We start from the raw sequence: 11,678 nt of genomic DNA, 5'->3' as shown, positions 1-11,678 counted from the left end.
ACAAGTGAACTGCCCCACAAGGTGATCTATCTTCCACTGTTTTATGAGCACCCCTGCCTCACTTCACACTGATGGCAGCACAGGGGAGGTCCCTTATGCCTAGCTATTACAAGATAAATCAAGAAAAGTATACAGTTTGTACATGGGTTAGTTCAGTAGGAAAGGCAAACTGACAAAAAAACTATGGTAGCACTGCAGCTTCACTCAATGGTGTCCCTAAATGTCATTAATTAGGAGAAATCCTCCACATAGGTAGTTCTTCAAAAGATGCAGCTGGTCATCTATTTTCCTTGGAAAAAGAAGTGGCCTGAGGTAAGAACGTAGCATCTCATGGGCAGTGGCAAATGGATTTACGGTTGATCAGTGTTGTGTCCAGTCACTAAGATCAGTCACTGTCGAGTTAGAAGATCAGTAACAATGAATCCTGGGGAAGAAGCATGTGGATGGACCTATTGGAATGGGAATAAAAGTTAAACATTTTTGTATCATAAATCAATATTGATCTGAGACTATGTACCATGGAAGATACTAAACAGCCATGTATTCAGAATGATTTTGCTAGTTAGCAACAGCCAGCCTCTAACATCTGCTATCTGTAGCTGGCACAGTGAGCACACAAAGCAGCCAGCGTGGAGGAATAGAGGCTATGCATCGAACCAACAGCATGCAATCCAACACATCAGGCTGGCTTTGCCACTGCTTCTGCCAAATGACCAACCTTCCAGCAACAAAGACCAACGCTAAGACCTAGTATGGCACCATCCCTCGAAGAAACCAACCAACTCCATGGTGGCAAGGTGGTTAGAAATTCACTGTTACTGGGTTCAACACATACTCCAAGTATGGGCTTTTCCTTCATACCTAAACAGCATCAGCTAAGAACACTAGGGAATGCACAAAGATACAGGATATCATATAGCTTCACTTGTACCAAGGGACTAACCTTATAAAAAAGATAAAGCAATGAGCAAGTAATCATGAATTTTCCATAATATTGTATCACAAAGAATTTTCCCATAGTGTATTAACTATGAATTTCCCACACTATATCACCCAGAAGTTGCTGGTTTGATATAAAAATGGAACAAGCTTTTTAAATTTCAACTGAACTATTGGCTTGAAAATAATAGCAGAGTGCCATTGCCACTGTATACAACCAAAATCAATAAACAAAGTGTGGTGCTGTGTACAAACAGGTAAAATGCGTGGGTACAGAAACCACAGGGTAGAAGTAGGAATAGTCCTAATCATCACATCCAAGTACACACTTGGAGTATCTGTGCTTCCCTTCACAATAATTGTGAAATCTTCAGGCTTAGATGTGTAGATTCCAGAGTGGAATGTTTCCAACAAGGAACATAGCAAGAGGTCTATTAAACTTTAAACTATGGCTGTTGCCCAGATATTTCAGGCTCTCTGTGCCAGGAAAGCAGCAGGTGAGGAAGAAGTCACTATCCTGGCAAGGAAAATTGACCCTGATCATCATGAGGAAGTAAGGCTATGGTTGTACAAATGAAGTAAAGAGCAATTAATTTGGCTCCATGATGATCCAGTGGTGTCTCTTCATATTCTACACTTCAGTTCTGATGGTAAACGAGCAAGTGTAGTAGCCATATCCTGTGGAATATATTGAATGTCGCACAGCAAAGTTAAGGGTACTATCAAGCCATTTAGACTACTGATGCATTTATTATTTTCTAGAATCAGTCATTCATTCTGTATGTTCAAACAGGTGGTTATGTAAGCAAATTGAGTGTCTGTATCCACCGTGAGGGGTCAACTCACAGTAACCTTCTGCTATCAATCTGAGGATCAACAAGAAAAAGTTACCACCCTCAAGTGGAGTAATTGAAAATAATTTTTTGAAGAAACAGTTTCCAAAATTGTGAGCAGGGTTATGATAATCCAACAAGGAGTGGTGGAGTACCTCTAGGCTATTTACAAATAGAAACCATTTCTGCATCTAAGCCTAAAGAACAAGGAAGTGGAGTGGTTGTCAGAACCTCAACAGACCTCTGGATAAAGAACAGGATTCTTCTACTTCGAGCTTTGGCTTTAGAAAGAAAATGCAACACATGCCAACCTGGAACCTAGCAGAAAGATGTTGCAGAAATAAATTTGCACCCTCTTTCTCTTCTTGCTCTCTGATCACCTGCTGGTACCACATATTGACCAAATTTAAGCAAAATCCAAAGGGCAAAGAATTCAGGTAACACAGACCATAAAAGTCAGTCTCTCCAAAAAACTAGGGAATATTTAGCACATCGTGCCTGCAGAAATTACTACAAAGACCAGAATACAAACTTCTTACTTCACAATCCAAAATAATTCTCCCAAAGGCTAGACTATTTAAAATTGAAATGACTAGGACACCCTCTCTCAGTACATAGGAAAAACATTATATCAGTTTACTTGGGGGCTCTGAGGCCTTAATTATGAGAACATATCTTCTTTGCTTAAAATTTCCTTTCTTGCCATAGGAATATGATTGGAATTGGATCCAGGAACTGGAACAATTTTCATCTGCAAAATGCTTGTGTGGGTGACACCAATGCATTTTTGCAGGTGCAATCTTCCATTTCTATATTTTCTCCACTAAGTATACTTCTTTGCAATTGATTCAGTTTTTCACTCATGTTGAGTGAAGTCTTAACAAACTGGAGACGTTCATCTCTCCAAGACCAAATTGAAGACATTTTTCTCTCCAACAATAAATTTCTCTTACTTTTTATAACTTTAATTCATTCGTGGTCATTAACTTCATGGTTGGATTCTCAGAGAATCATTTTATTACCATAGTTTTAACATTACTAAATTAAAAGTTTCATGTTTGCCTTCTTTTTTTCTTAAGCAGAACAAATTTTATTTATTATTTATTGCTATCGTGTACAATGGAGTGTTAAATTAAAACACCACCCAGATGACACACACGTCCTAATGACGTAAGGACTGCCACAGTACAACTTCTCTCAGAGACAGTAGGCACTCTGGGCCTCTGGGAAAGCATCTCTACCCCATTCAACTGAGGCTCTGAAACTAAGAACACGGGGGTTAAACCTGGGAACCTGGCAACTAGAGGGCCAAGAAAAATCCTCACCTCCCAGAGACTTTCCTTATTCATTCCATGCTACATTTTGTTCAGGGCACCTCCACATTTCTAGGTTCACCATAAGCCTAGGTAGCAAGTCTATACAAAAGATCTCACGTCCAGGCAAGTCCTAAGGAGTAGTCTCCCATTTTATATCTTAAGTCATAATATGCTATATAATTTTCAGAAAACAATAGGAACTGTTATCAAATGTATGACTGCGCTCTTGTCCCTAAGAAAGTCTTTGAACTAAAGAACAAATTGATTCTTCTTTTTTTTTTAGTTTTTTTTTTATTATTATACTTTAAGTTCTAGAGTACATGTGCACAACGTGCAGGTTTGTTACATATGTATCCATGTGCCATGTTGGTGTGCTGCACCCATTAACTCGTCATTTAACATTAGGTATATCTCCTAATGCTGTCCCTCCCCCCTCCCCCCACCCCACAACAGTCCCTGGAGTGTGATGTTCCCCTTCCTGTGTCCATGTGTTCTCATTGTTCAATTCCCACCTATGAGTGAGAACATGCGGTGTTTAGTTTTTTGTCCTTGCAATAGTTTGCTGAGAATGATGGTTTCCAGCTTCATCCATGTCCCTACAAAGGACATGAACTCATCCGTTTTTATGGCTGCATAGTATTCCATGGTGTATATGTACCACATTTTCTTAATCCAGTCTGTCGTTGATGAACATTTGGGTTGGTTCCAAGTCTTTGCTATTGTGAATAGTGCCACAATAAACATATGTGTGCATGTGTCTATAGCAGCATGATTTATAATCCTTTGGGTATATACCCAGTCTTGGGATGGCTGAGTCAAATGGTATTTCTAGTTCTAGATCCTTGTGGAATCCCCACACTGTCTTCCACAATGGTTGAACTAGTTTACAGTCCCACCAACAGTGTAAAAGTGTTCCTATTTCTCCACATCCTCTCCAGCACCTGTTGTTTCCTGAATTTTTAATGATCGCCATTCAAACTGGTGTGAGATGGTATTTCATTGTGGTTTTGATTTGCATTTCTCTGATGGCCAGTGATGAGGAGCATTTTTTCAGGTGTCTGTTGGCTGCATAAATGTCTTCCTTCCAGAAATGTCTGTTCATATCCTTTGCCCACTTTTTGATGGGGTTGTTTGTTTTTTTCTTGTAAATTTGTTTGAGTTCTTTGTAGATTCTGGATATTAGCCCTTCGTCAGATGAGTAGATTGCAAAAATTTTTTCCCATTCTGTAGGTTGCCTGTTCACTCTGATGGTAGTTTCTTTTGCTGTGCAGAAGCTCTTTAGTTTAATTAGATCCCATTTGTCAATTTTGGCTTTTGTTGCCATTGCTTTTGGTGTTTTAGACATGAAGTCCTTGCCCATGCCTATGTCCTCAATGGTATTACCTAGGTTTTCTTCTAGGGTTTTTATGGTTTTCGGTCTAACATGTAAGTCTTTAATCCATCTTGAATTAATTTTTGTATAAGGTATAAGGAAGGGATCAACTTTCTATATATGGCTAGGCAGTTTTCCCAGCACCATTTATTAAATAGGGAATCCCTTCCCCATTTCTTGTTTTTGTCAGGTTTGTCAAAGATCAGATAGTTGTAGATGTGTGGTATTATTTCTGAGGGCTCTGTTCTGTTCCATTGGTCTATCTCTCTGTTTTGGTACCAGTACCATGCTGTTTTGGTTACTGTAGCCTTGTAGTATAGTTTGAAGTCAGGTAGCGTGATGCCTCCAGCTTTGTTCTTTTGGCGTAGGATTGTCTTGGCAATGCAAGCTCTTTTTTGGTTCCATATGAACTTTAAAGTAGTTTTTTCCAATTCTGTGAAGAAAGTCATTGGTAGCTTGATGGGGATGGCATTAAATCTATAAATTACCTTGGGCAGTATGGCCATTTTCATGATATTGGTTCTTCCTATCCATGAGTATGGAATGCTCTTCCATTTGTTTGTATCCTCTTTTATTTCATTGAGCAGTGGTTTGTAGTTCTCCTTGAAGAGGTCCTTCACATCCCTTGTAAGTTGGATTCCTAGGTATTTTATTCTCTTTGAAGCAATTGTGAATGGGAGTTCACTCATGATTTGGCTCTCTGTTTGTCTGTTATTGGTGTATAGGAATGCTTGTGATTTTTGTACATTGATTTTGTATCCTGAGACTTTGTTGAAGTTGCTTATCAGCCTAAGGAGATTTGGGGATGAGATGATGGGGTTTTCTAAATATACAATCATGTCATCTGCAAACAGGGACAATTTGACTTCCTCTTTTCCTAATTGAATACCTTTTATTTCTTTCTCCTGCCTGATTGCCCTTGCCAGAACTTCTGACACTATGTTGAATAGGAGTGGTGAGAGAGCGCATCCCTGTCTTGTGCCAGTTTTCAAAGAGAATGCTTCCAGTTTTTGCCCCTTCAGTGTGATATTGGCTGTGGGTTTGTCATAAATAGCTCTTATTATTTTGAGATACATCCCATCAATACCTAATTTATTGAGAGTTTTTAGCAAGAAGGGCTGTTTAATTTTGTCAAAGTCCTTTTCTGCATCTATTGAGATAATCATGTGGTTTTTGTCTTTGGTTCTGTTTATATGCTGGATTATGTTTATTGATTTGCGTATGTTGAACCAGCCTTGCATCCCAGGGATGAAGCCCACTTGATCATGGTGGATAAGCTTTTTGATGTGCTGCTGGATTCGGTTTGCCACTGTTTTATTGAGGATTTTTGCATAGATGTTCATCAGGGATATTGGTCTAAAATTCTCTTTTTTTGTTGTGTCTCTGCCAGGCTTTGGCATCAGGATGATGCTGGCCTCATAAAATGAGTTATGGAGGATTCCCTCTTTTTCTATTGATTGGAATAGTTTCATAAGGAATGGTACCAGCTCCTCCTTGTCCCTCTGGTAGATCTAAAATAGACACCTTAACATTACAATTAAAAGAACTAGAGAAGCGAGAGCAAACACATTCAAAAGCTAGCAGAAGGCAAGAAATAACTAAGATCAGAGCAGAACTGAAGGAGACAGAGAAACAAAAAACCCTTCAAAAAATCAATGAATCCAGAAGCTGGTTTTTTGAAAAAATCAGCAAAATTGATAGACCGCTAGCAAGACTAATAAAGAAGAAAAGAGAGAATAATCAAGTAGATGCAATAAAAAATGATAAAGGGGATATCACCACTGATCCCACAGAAATACAAACTACCATCAGAGAATACTATAAACACCTCTACGCAAATAAACTAGAAAATCTAGAAGAAATGGATAAATTCCTGGACACGTACACCCTCCCAAGACATGTTTGCCTTCTATACTGTATACACTCACCTGGTGATGTGAGACCTGACTAAAATATTATACTGGTTTTCCAAGTTCTGTCACAAACTCAGTGAGGAACTATGTTATTGCAGAACACTTTGTGTCATACTCTAAATTTCTACATTTTTAAAGTCAGGCATCTAAAAACCTGAATGTCTCAAATGAAAGGCCATATTTCCCCATGATCATGTCCGTTCTCCTCTAAACTCCATTATGGTGAAAGACCATGCAGTCCAGTCACCAGTCTAAGTCCCTGTGTTGGACAGACATTTTCTTTTCATTTTTATTTTCCCCCATATAATTGGGTTCAAGTTCTGTTCTTATGCAATATTTCTCCACACTACCTTTTCTCACAGAAAATGTGGGTCTTAAAGTCCACTCTGCCTTAAGAATTCTAGTTTTCCAATACAGGAAATGACAGCCAAAATCACTAGTTTAGAGAAGAACATAACCAACTTGTTAGAGCTGAGAAACACACAACAAGAGCTTCACAATGCAATCACAAGTATTAATTGCAGAATAGACCAAGCAGAGGAAAGAATCTCAGAGCTTGAAGACTATCTTTCTGAAATAAGACAGGCAGACAAGAATAGAGAAAAAATGAAAAAGAATGAATGAAACCTCCAAAAAATATGGAATTATGTAAAAAGAATGAGCCTATGAGTGATTGGGGTACCTGAAAGAGATGGGGAGAATGGAACCAAATTGGAAAACATACTTCAGGATATCATCCAGGAGAACTTCCCCAACCTAGCAAGACAGGCCATATCACCTGATTTTAATTAGGTCTTACATCTCCAAGCCAGTGTATACAGTATAGAAGGCAAACATGAAACTTTTCTTAGCCCAGTAATGTTAAAATTATGGTAATAAAATGATTCCCTGAGAATCCAACCATGAAGTAAAATTCAGGAAATGCAGAGAACCCCAGTAAGATACTCCATGAGAAGAACAACTCCAAGATACATAATCATCAGGTTCTCCAAGGTCAAAATGAAAGAAAAAATGTTGAGGGCAGCCAAAGAGAAAGGCCAGGTAACCTACAAAGGGAAGCCCATCAGACTAAGAGTGAACCTCACAGCAGAAACCCTATAAGCCAGAAGAGATTGGGGGCCAATATTCTTAAAGAAAAAAAAGTATTTCCAATCCGGAATTTTATATATGGTCAAACTAAGCTTCAAAAGCGAAGGAGAAATAAGATCCTTTTCAGACAAGCAAATGTTGAGGGAATTTGTCACCATCGGTCTTGCCTTGCAAGGGCTCCTGAAGAAAGCACTAACTATGGAAAGGAATAACCATTATCAGCCACTAAAAATACACCTGAAGTACACAGACCAGTGACACTATGAAGCAACCACATAAACAACTCTGCAAAATAACCAGCTAGCAACATGATGACAGAATCAAATTCACACATAACCATACTAACCTTAAATGTAAATGGGCCAAATGCCCCAATTAAAAGTCACAGAATGGGAAGCTGGTTTAAGAATCAAGACCCATGGGTATGCTGTCATTAAGAGACTCATTGTACAGGCAAAGGCATACACAGGCTCAAAATAAAGGGATGGAGGAAAATTTACCAAGCAAATGGAAAAAAGAAAGAAGTAGGGTTGCAATCCTAGTTTCTGATAAAACAGAGTTTAAACCAATAAAAATAAAAAAAGTCAATGAAGGGCATTACATAATGGTAAATGGTTCTCTTCAACAAGAAGAGCTAATCATCCTAAATACATATGCACCCAATACAGGAGCACCCAGATTCATAAAGCAAGTTCTTAGAGACCTTCAAAAGGACTTATACTCCCATACAACAATAGTGGGAAACTTTAACAATCTACTGACACTATTGGACAGGTCGTCAAGACAGAATATTAAAAAAGACATCAGGACCTGAACTCAACTCTGGATCAGGTGGAACTGATAGATATCAACAGAACTCTCCACTCAAAAACAACATAATTACAATCTTCTCATTGCCACATGGCACTTACTCTAAAATTAATTACATAATTGGAAGTAAAACACTCCTCAGCAAATGCAAAGGAACTGAAATAATAACAGTCTCTCAGATGACAGCGCAATCAAATTAGAACTTAAGATTAAGAAATTCACTGAAAACCACACAACTACATGGAAATTGAACAACCTGCTCCTGAATGACTCTTGGGTAAATAATGAGATTAAGGCAGAAATCAAGAAGTTCTTTGAAACTAATGAGAACAAAAATATAATATATGAGAATCTTTGGGATGCAGCTGAAGCAGTGTTAAAAAGGGAATTTATAACACTAAATGCCCACATCAAAAAGTTAGAAAAATCTCAAGTTAACAACCTAACATGGCAACTAAAAAAACAAGAGAACCAAGTGCAAACAAACCCAAAAACTAGCAGAGGACAAGAAATAACCAAGATCAAAGCTGATCTGAAGGAGATAGAAACATTAAAAACCCTTCAAAAAATCAACAAATCCAGGAGCTATTGTTTTGAAAAAATTAATAAAATAGACTGCTAGATAGACTAATAAAAAAGAAAAGAGAGAAGATTCAAATAAACACAATCAGAAATGATGAGGGGGATAGCACCAATGACCCCACAGAAATAGAAATAACAATCAGAGAATACTATAAACACCTCTATGCGCATAAACTAGAAAATCTAGAAGAAATGGATAAATTTCTGGACACATACACCTTCCCAAAACTGAACAAAGAAGAAATTGAATCCCCAAATAGACCAATAATGAGTTCTAAAATAGAGGCAGTAATAAATAGCCTACCAACCAAAAAAAAAAGCCCAGGACCAGACAGATTCACACCTGAATTCTACCAGGGGTACAAAGAAGAGCTGTTACCGTTTCTACTGAAACTATTCAAAACAAATGAAATGGAGAGCCTCTTCCCTAACTCATTCTGTAAGGCTAGCATTATCCTGATACCAAAACCTGGCAGAGATACAACAAAAAGCAAACAAAAAAACAAAACAAAACAAAACACTTCAGGCCAATATCCATGATGAACATCAGTGCAAAAATTCTGAACAAAATACCGGCAAACTGAATCCAGCAGGACCCTAAAAGCTTGTTTACAATGATCAAGCACACTTCATACCCAGAATACAAAGTTGGTTCAACATATGCAAATCAATAAATGTGACTTATCACATAAACAGAGCTAAAGACAAAACCCATATGATTTTCTCAATAGATGCAGAAAAGGCCATCAATAAAATTCAACATCCTTTCATGTTTAAAACTATCAATAATCTAGATATTGAAGGAACATACCTCAAAATAATAAGAACCATATATGAAAAACCCAGAGCCAATATTATACTGAATGGGCAAAAGCTGGAAGCATTCCCCTTGAAAATCGGCTCAAAGCAAGGATGCCCTCTCTCACCACTTCTATTCAACGTAGTATTGGAAGTTCTTTCCAGGGCAATAAGGCAAGAGAAAGAAATATAGGGCATTCAATAGGAAAAGAGGAAGTCAAACTTATCTTTGTTTTCAGATAACATGAGGCTATAGCTAGAAAAACCCATTGACTCAGCCCAAAAGCTTCTTAAGGTAATAAGCAACTTCATCAACAACATCTCAGGATACAAATTTGATGTGTGAAAATCACTAGTTTTCCTATACACCAACAAAAGGCAAGTAGAGAACCAATCATGAATGAGATCCCATTCACAATTGCTGCAAAAAGAATAGAATAACTAGCAACACAGCTAACAAGGGAAGAACTACAAACCACTGTGCTCAAAGAAATCAGAGATGACACAAACAAATGGAGAAACATTCCATGCATATGTGTAGGAAGAATCAATATCATCAAAATGACTATACTACCAAAAGCAATTTATAGATTCAATGCTATTCCCATTAAATTACCATTGACATTCTTTACTGAATTAGGAAAAACTATGTTAAAATTCATACGGAACCAAAAATGTACCCAAATAGTCAAGACAATCCTAAGCAAAAAGAAAAAAGCTGGACACATCACACTACCTAACTGCAAACTATTCTACAAGGCTATTTGAGTCAAAACAGCATAGTACTGGCACAAAATCAGACACATAGACCATTAGAATAGAATAGAGAACTCAGAAATGAGGCTGCACATCCACAACTATCTGATCTTTGACAAACCTGACAAAAACACGCAAAGGAGAAAGGATTCCCTGTTTAATAAATGTTGCTGGGAGAACTGGCTAGCCATATGCAGAAAATTGAAACTGGACCCCTTCCCTACACCTATATAAAAGTCAACTCAAGATAGATTAAAAACTTAAATGTAAAACCCAAAACTATAAAAACCCTAGAAGGAAATCTAGGCAATACCATTTAGTACATAGGCACAGGCAAAGATTTCATGACAAAGTCGCCAAAAGCAATTGCAACAAAAGCAAAAGCTGACAAATGAAATCTACTTAAAACTAAAGAGCTTCTGCACAGCAAAAGAAACTATCATCAGTAAACAGACAACCTACAGAATGGGAGAAAATTTTTGCAATCTATCCGTCTAACAAAGGTCTAACATCCAGAGTCTACAAGGAACTTAAACAAATTTACAAGAAAATAACAAACAACCCCATTAAAAAGTGGGGAAAAGACATGAACAGACACTTCTCAAGAGAAGACATATATCTGGCCAACAAACATGAAAAAAAGCTCAACATCACTGACCATTAGAGAAATGCAAATCAAAACCACAATGAGATACCATCTCACACCAGTCAGAATAACTATTATTGAAAAGTCAAAAATCAACAGACACTGGTGAGGTTGTGAAGAAAAATGAATGCTTTTACACCATTGGTGGTAGTGTAAATTAGTTCAACCATTGTGGAAGACAGTGTGGCAATTCCTCGAAGACCTAGAAGAAGAAATAACATTTGACCCAACAATCCCATTGCTGGGTATATACCCAAAGGAATATAAATCATTGTATAATAAAGATACATGCACATGTATGTTCATTGCAGCACTATTCACAATAGCAAAGACATGGAATCAACCTAAATGCTCACCAATGGTAGACCAGATAAAGAAAATGTAGTATGTATGCTCCGTGGAATATTATGCAGCCATAAAAAGAAATGAGATCTTGTTCTTTTCAGGGATATGGATGGAGCTAGAAGTCAGTAGCCTCAGCAAACTAACGCTGAAACAGAAAACCAAATACCACATGTTCTCACTTATTAGTGGGAGCTGAATGATGAGAACACACAGACACACACACTGGGGCCTGTTATAGGGTAGGGGATGGGAGGAGGGAGATCATCAGGAAGAATACCT

Source organism: Symphalangus syndactylus, chromosome X, assembly GCF_028878055.3.
Source record: "Symphalangus syndactylus isolate Jambi chromosome X, NHGRI_mSymSyn1-v2.1_pri, whole genome shotgun sequence".
NCBI lineage: Eukaryota > Metazoa > Chordata > Mammalia > Primates > Hylobatidae > Symphalangus > Symphalangus syndactylus.
This window is presented reverse-complemented; position numbering follows the sequence as displayed.